The sequence below is a fragment of the Neophocaena asiaeorientalis genome, unplaced genomic scaffold (assembly GCF_003031525.2).
Source record: "Neophocaena asiaeorientalis asiaeorientalis breed wild unplaced genomic scaffold, Neophocaena_asiaeorientalis_V1.1 scaffold239, whole genome shotgun sequence".
NCBI classification, from domain to species: Eukaryota; Metazoa; Chordata; class Mammalia; order Artiodactyla; family Phocoenidae; genus Neophocaena; species Neophocaena asiaeorientalis.
Genome location: NW_020175103.1, coordinates 454,813 through 462,983, shown reverse-complemented (window position 1 = coordinate 462,983; position 8,171 = coordinate 454,813). Strand labels below are relative to the sequence as shown.

General features: G+C 40.9%; 2 non-coding genes across 2 annotated transcripts; one reads left to right on the top strand and one right to left on the bottom strand.

The window, feature by feature from the left end:
• Nucleotides 1-823: 823 nt before the first annotated feature.
• On the top strand, nt 824-895 carry TRNAQ-UUG (transfer RNA glutamine (anticodon UUG)). The gene has a single exon. It is a non-coding gene; the product is annotated as a tRNA-Gln (tRNA).
• Nucleotides 896-4,959: 4,064 nt separating this feature from the next.
• Nucleotides 4,960-5,041, bottom strand: TRNAS-GCU (transfer RNA serine (anticodon GCU)). Its single transcript has one exon. It is a non-coding gene; the product is annotated as a tRNA-Ser (tRNA).
• Between the last annotated feature and the right edge of the window lie 3,130 nt (nt 5,042-8,171).

The following is an 8,171-nucleotide window of genomic DNA, read 5'->3' as shown; positions in this document are numbered from 1 at the left end:
AATTCAGCAAATTTCTAGGTTGTGTTTATTTGTTTTAAACTTAGATTAAATCCTCTCCAGAAACTGCCAAACCAACATGTGGGTACCTACATCTATCCCATTCTTTTTAGTATATTATTTCCGTTGAATGGATGGGCATATTTTCAAGTTTCTGATATTGCAAAATATTACAGTGAACATCCTTAGACATATTTTTTAATTTTTTAATTTTTTGTATTTCTGTAGGATGGCTTTTTTAAAGAAAAATTGCTGAGTAGAGATTATTTTGATAGATATCGCCAAACTGCTCTTTGGAGGGGTATTTATCATGAGCTTCACTAAGTGTGTCAAGACTGCTCTCCAAGGCCCTGGAAGGGGTCGCCCTGTATGAACATATGTTTTTGTAAAACTTGCAAAAGTATATTATAATGGAAATTAGTTAAGACTGCGGCCTCTTTTTATTCCAATTTTTCCTCTGATACGTTATATATGCTTTACAGTAGCTGTATCTGTTGAGAATGTCTATTCTTTTTCTTAAAAAGGACCCCCTTGTGTCCTTTTTAGGAAACTTGTGTAAGTTTCAGACTTCACAAAATCTGGATCCGCCTCTGCTGGTCTTCCAAAAATTAATTTATGATCCCAACAGAAGCAGAAGAGAGAGTGCCCGGATTGCCCTGAATGATATTTTGCCCAATGCCTCTTCCCCAGCGACAGTAAAGTGTCAGATTTCATTATCAGCGTGGTCTCACTGAAGCTTGACCTAACTCTTCTGGGTTAGAGCTATTGAAAACTTATGAAGGAAATATTTAACTATGATTACAGACAGAAGTTTACCTTTTCGGTTGGTCCCATGGTGTAATGGTCAGCACTCTGGACTTTGAATCCAGCAATCCGAGTTCGAATCTCGGTGGGACCTCTCTCAGGGGAACATTTTATAGTTCTTGGGATCATATCTGAACCGGAAAGAAAGCGTTCCTCTGCTTTACACATTTGTGGTCGTGTGCAATAGTACTGGATTCTACGACTCTGTTCAAACAAAAGGACAGAATACTTCTCCTGGGAACTAACGAATTCTTTAAAATTAAGCTTTCCAATCGCACAAAGTTCAATAGCAAGGAGGCTGACTAGAAATGGTCAGCCTCCCAGCAACCTCATGAACTTTTCAGGGCTCGGGCGGAACAGCTCCAGCAGCGCAATTCCTTGATGGAGACCGCATCTCAAAACGTCCAAGGTACCAAGGCCTCCTCGCCGCGCCCGCTCCTAAGCCTAAAACCCCACGTGCCGGCCGAGTCGCCGAGCCTCGGCCGGGAGCGCGCTTTCTCCGTCCGGGGTCACTTCTCACCTCCTCTTCCCATTCCCATTTCACCGAGACAGTTCACTCTCCTCTGCCTTCTCTCATTCCTTCTCGTTCTCATCACCCACCTCAAAGGCGAAGCCGGCTTGGAAACTCCTCGAAAGCCTGTAGCCGCGGAGCGCGCAGTTCCTGCCGTCCAAGCAGAAAAACTCACGTCTCTCCCCGCGTCTCCCCTCTCCCGCCGCTCGGGCCCGCGGGAAATGGAGCGAACCTCTGAACGCAACCTCCCCAGAAAGTGTCAAACACCTGCACCCGAAGCACCCGGGAAACGGTTCTATGGAGCTGAGGCTCAGGGTCAAGAAATGTCCCCCTCAAAAAGTACTCTGTGTGTAGACAGAGATCACGTTGGAGACAAAGCTGATCAAACGTAGAAAGTCCAGTTAGTTCTAGATAGCCATGCATTTGCCATTAGAATGAGAAACGTAGGCGAGTGGGAGGAAAGATTTCCTTCAGCTGGACAGGAACTAAATTAGGAGGAGACAGATATCTATGTTCTGTACAAATTAATCTCTTCTATGTCATAATAGACAGCCCTTAAATCCAGTGATCTATTTTCAGGTTCCTTCTTGCTTCAACATTTTAATGTTCTCATATGTAACCAAAAAGTAAATCAAGTCCTACTCTCACCAATTCCAGTAACTCACTAAACTATAAATATTTCATTGACTCATATTATGATTTACCATTGGTTACACAGAGACTTTGTAACAAAGTAAGGTTACTAAGTTTATGAAAACAGATTCTTTTGTTTCCCACTATGAGCACTTGATTGTATCTCTACTTAGATGGTCTGTGATGATGCTAATTGCAGGGGGAAATAACATTTTCTGCTTGGAGTGTTGCCTTAGCAGGTATGGTCCTGTCTTCTTTCAACCCTGTTGATGCTAGTATGATCAAAAGTATCCTCCAAAGTATCCTCTCTCTTCTGAACTGACCTGATAGCCTTCCCGGTGTGGGGTGTTTCTAACTGCGTTCTCTCCAACCAATGCCACCTCCAGCCTGTGGTTCTCAGACATCTGTAGCACTAACATCCTAACCCAAAGCCAAAATCTCAAATAGACTCCAGAGTTCCAACCACCCTCCTGGAACTTTAGGAAATGACGTAACAAAAGGGAGAACCACTTCATCTCAAATACTGAAGGAGAATTAATGACATCATTATGGTCATATTTAGCATCAAGGACCCATTTGTCCTAGCTCAAATTCAGCAACTCAGACATTATTCCAAGCCTCTAAGTTACAGTAATGAAACATACCTGGCTGGAGGAGGTACCTGCACTCAAGTGACCCAGGGCTGGAGAGAAGGCCAAGGAACAGCTGATATAGGGAGGCAGAACAAGCTGGGAGAGCATGTGGACACTTCTGTAGGGACCTTATCTGGTCTGTGGATCTCCCATTCTTTAAGGAAGCTGAAGGAATCCCTGTGGATATTAACAAGGACTCCCTCCTTGACCAAACTTGTGTCAAGCTCCTCTGAGCCCTCTTACAAACCATCTTTGGCCTGCCCAGGCCAGTTTTAGTAAAGAATCCTGTTGATTCCAGTCTGGGCAAGAATCCCGCTAAGCCAGTTTATCTAGAATCCCCCCAACACCCTTGATGTCCAGTCAAGTTCCCCTTTCTTCACTCTTGATATTTAATCAAGTTTCTTTCAGTAATTTTCCACCCAATGACTCCTTACTCTGCCCCTTTGGCTAAAAATCCTCAGCTGCCTCTGTTGCATTCCGAATGGAGTTTAATCTTCCTGATTGCAATAGTCTTAAAGTCTTCCTTGTCTGTTTGACTCCATCTGGTGCAATTTTTCTTTGACAGTTTCCTCAAAGAACTGATAGACACATCCTGGGAAAACTGCTTTTTCAGAAAAGAGAGCTAACTCAGGATTTGAGGGTGCAGTAAATGTAGAGAATGTGTGTCCAATGTAGACGACTGAATGAATTAATGGTAGCCAATTTCCCGAGGATATAAAAACAGATTTTAAAATTTGTCCAAGATATGAGGATGTGGCTGGTAAAATTTAAGGCAGGAGCAGATTTCCTGGGCTGAACATTTACAGAAATAGAGAGCATTCTGGGTGATTGGATGTAATACATAGATACCTCAGCCAGACACAAAGCTTTAAGATCAACATGAGAAGCATCTGGATGCTTTATTAAATTACAGATTCTAGAGCACACTCCCTGAGATCATAATTTAATAGATCAAGAGTGAGGCCCAGAATTCTTCATTCACAACAAGCACTTGAAGCAGCCTAGAGATCATACTTCAAATACTGCTCTTACCTTAAAAAAAAAATAAAATAAAGCAAAAAATATTCTATCTTTATAAATGTAACAAATATTTTGTTGTAGTAAAAGAAATGAAAATTAAATTGCACTGCGGTATCACTATCACCGACTAAAATAACAGAGAAGCCAAAGTTGACAACATAACATAGTGGGGAGGGTGAAGGGAGAAAGGACCTCAGTCATTACTGGCTGGGAGTATAGATTAATAAAATTCCTTTGGAGGGCAGTTTGGCAGTAGGTGTGAATATTTCAAATGCACATATCCTAGGACACAGCAAACTCCTTTTTAGAAATTTATCTTGCAGTATACAAGTATATCTTGCAGTATACAAATGCACATATTCAAAATTACATATATATGAATAACTTTATACATAAAGGTCTCTCTGTATAATATTATATATAAATGTATAAAGTTACTCATTGCAGCATAGTTTGTAAAAGCAAAAGATGGGGGGAAAACCTAAATGTCCAATAGAGGGCTGGTTAAATAATATACAGTAACTCATACGTTGGAATACCATGTGTCCTTGGAAAAGCATAAACTGTCACTTTTTTTTATGATATGGAAAATACTCCAAGATATATTGCTTAGGGGAAAAGGGTAAGGTACAGACCAGTATGCATATTATGTTATCATTTGTGTTACCCCTTTTTGAGATAAAAAGATATATTTACTGCACGTGGTACATATTCATATATGCTTATTATGATTCTGGAAGGAATTAATAACAATGGCTATCTGTGGCAAATGTAATTAGGTGGTTGGAAAATAAGAAAGGATGCAAGAGTTTTCTGTATAGCTTTATATGTATGATATTTTAATAAATATTTAAATAATTTTAAATTAAACTATATTTTATGTATAAAATATTTAAATAACTTTTATTTTATAAAATATTTTATATACATATAAAAATATTTTGCCCCAAAGTTCTGACAAGTTGGAGATCACAGCAGAAACTACACAATATTGACATTCTTCTGTTCTGCTAGAGGAGGAGTCCTTGGATCTAACAGGAAATGTCATGTGGGATATATTTTCAGTTTTGTCTCTTTAACAAACTTGGTGAAAATTGCAGTACAGTTAAAAATAGGCTGAAAATATCCTGCAAGTGTAACACAACATATAATAATTTGTTGTGTATATCTAGGCGATGTTTTATTATATCGCTCTTCCTCGAAAAAGTCCATGTGTATATAAGTACACCTCCTGCTCTGAGGCAAGTTGCTATATTAGATGTTCACAGGCACTATCCACATGACAAGTAGCAAGCGAGTTAGTGAAGAACACCCTGCTCACACAGTGGTTGCCCTGAAAGTATTAAGGTCCAGAGAACCTCACGACGAGGGTGGGATTCGAACCCACGCGTGCAGAGCACAATGGATTAGCAGTCCATCGCCTTAACCACTCGGCCACCTCGTCTGATGATATTGGGACAAAATCATGTCCTTCATTACTGCAGTTCCGTTCTGTCATACTATATCTAATTGCCTTTCTTTTCTGGTTTAATCCTGACTCAATCCTCACAATCAGATATTTTTTATATACATTTCACAGCAACCATAAAACTGAAAATGACACTTAGAGTGGTTCGATTACTTGGCACATACAAAATGAACAGGTAAAACCAGTACACGTCGGTATTTAAATACATAGGTCCTTGTTGAACACATGAATGAATGGACATAGCCAGGATTTCAACCCTGATTTGCTGACGCGGCTCCAGTCAGCTGCCCTGTGTTCTCCCAGAGAGTAGGGTGCCTCTGCCGCTGTACTCTGAATTCGAGGGGCCGAATTCCCTACGTCCTGATTAGAACACGTCCCGGGATTCCTGTTTTCTGGGAGAGACCAGGAAACATCAAAACCTGGCTCTGTAGTTTTTATATTTGCTTCTGAAATATGCTGGACTGCTGAAAGACTCCTTCATTTCGGTCTTGTTACCTTCTCTGGGGCTTGGGATTCATCAGTCTGCGACACACAGCAACGGGTGAAAACGTGGTTGAAAAAAAGTATCAGCAGAAAATCCGCAAGCGTCCTGACCGGGCCGTTTTGTTTCTAGAGCAGATTGGCGTCTTAGAGCCGATTGGTGGCCCTTCCCCACCAAGAAGGGCCAGGTGGGGAAATCTTCACTAGTGCAGGAGCCAGGACACTCACCGTGTGACCTCGGGCAGGCCACTTCACCAGTTCCATATCCACTCCTTCCCTCTTGCCTCCACAATTCCACCACCACCACCATTCTTCCCCACCCTCCCCACCCCCAGGAGGAAGCTGAACTTGACAACTTCAAATAAACTCAGCATCAATAAACCCCTGTCACTCACTAGGGTTCAACTGCTTTTCTACATTTAGTGCAGAGTTTTGGAGAGAAATTTGAAAAGACTCTCACATGCCCAAATGCTGTAGCTCCTTCCTTCCTATGAAATCTCTACTTCGGTTCTCAACTTTGGAAGAGTGACCCTCTTCTTTCCCTCTCATGTTCCTTTACTGAATTTCATAAACTCACCTTCAACATACAACATACCCTGAACCACTTCTTTCCCACTACAGGTTTTGGCCCATAAGGAGAAGTCCAGGCTCAGTTCCTCCACCTCTCTGCTCTTCTGATGTTAAATATTCATCCCCACAGTTGTATTTCTATTGCCATTTGGCTTCAAGATAACCTGCTCCTCTGCTGATCCAGGTCAGCTTCCTGCAGTTCTTGTTCCCAACTGCTCTGATTCCCAGGCACCCTAGGCAGGGCTCCCACATCTACAGCTTTATCACTAGTCACCCTGACCTGTGCTCCACGTGCTCCTGAATGACTTTAGGCCCCATATAATATCATATTTGTTTGTTTTGGGTGACCTCCCTAGAGAATTCTCCAACTCTTTGTGAGACCAGAAATGTCACAAAGAGTGCACTATCTAGGGGCTAACTGTTGGGAAGTAGGAGGTCCATCAGAGCTTCTAGTCAATCATAATTGGTGAACATTTCCTTTAATTTTCCAGTTTTTAGAGCTGCATTCTTTGCATTACTTGACTTGTGGCTGCTTCCTCCATCTCCAAAGCCTTCAGTGTAGGATCTAGCTTCAGTCCACACATTGCCTTCTTCTTCTTTGCTTCCCTCTTATAAAGACAGTTGTGATTATATTTAGGACCCATCCAGATAATCCAGGATAATTTTCCCATACCAAGACCCTTGATTTATTCATATCTTCACTCTCCTTTACCAAATAAGGTAGCATTTACACGTTCCAGGGTTTAGGACCTAGATATCTTTGACGGCTGTAATTTGGCTTACACAGTACATATATTTTTGAACCCAGTGATATAACTCCTGGGCATATCTCCGAGATATTTAGGGAAAACTTTACAACGATGCTTACTGTAAACAGGCACAACATCTAATTTTGTCTTCAATCTAGTCATTAGTCCTCCTCTTTTCTCTTCTCTACTCTTCTCATTCTAAATATTATTAATGTGTGAGTTCTCCCACAGAAAAGCCAGAGTATTTGGGCTTGGTGTGATCCCTAGTTTTTATTTTCAATCCTTCTTGAACACTATTTTTCCACTCTCATAGCTTTTTCCTCTTTACCTTCTCCTGCCAAAAATCCATAAAGAACAATTTAACCTAAAGTAGGTTTTGGAAATTTCTACTTCCATAGGTAACAAAAAACCTTTTTTCTCATCGAAAAATTACCTGGATCCTTATTTTCTCTAACAGCAGTGAGCCTGTTATCCAGACCATGTTTTCTGAGAAAAAGTATTTAAAGAACATTTTTCTGTAATATGATTGATTTCACAGAGGGGTCATATTTTTCCCTGTGGTTCCCCTTGTATCTTCAGAGATCCTTATGACCAGTAAATAATATACAGTCCCAAAGACATGGGGAATTCCTGAGCTGGGGAAGATGGCGGTTATCAAAGGGATACAACGAGATTACTCCAGGCTGAGAAGTTCCAGTTTAATACCAACAACAATAAGAATAGCCACCAAATAGTAAAAGCACACTCTGTTCTAGGTCCCAGTGAATAAAAGTTTTGTACATTTCTTCTTTAAACCTCACAACAGTCATGAAATATAGGTATTATCATTTTCAGTTTACATGTGAAGAAACTGAGATTTAGAGAGATTAAATAACATATCCAACCCAGGCACCTGAGACATCTCCAAGGCCATTTCAACCCCCAAATCTGGCAGGTTGCAAGGCTCTGTAAACAAATAGATAATACTGTTCCCCTTTTCTCCCTAGGCCAGTGTTCTCTATTGCAAAATCCAAGTGGTGTTTGCTCCTGAAAAATGTCTGTCTCACATTAGGTTTCACTGGACTTTCTCATGCAGAAAGCAGAATTGCCCAGCATGACCTCTGGGGAGGGTAAAGGGATCTTGCTAATTTGCTCCTTAGGCCTCTTTTGTGGTTTCTTAAAACCTTTTAAGAACTTTCTGATGAGATGTTAAAATGAGTATAAATTGAAGAAGAAGAAATATATGCTATAGAGCATTGCCCTGTGGAGAGTATGGACCTGAAATCTGGCCCTGTCAGTACTGATCTTGAGGATGTTTGGGCATCTCC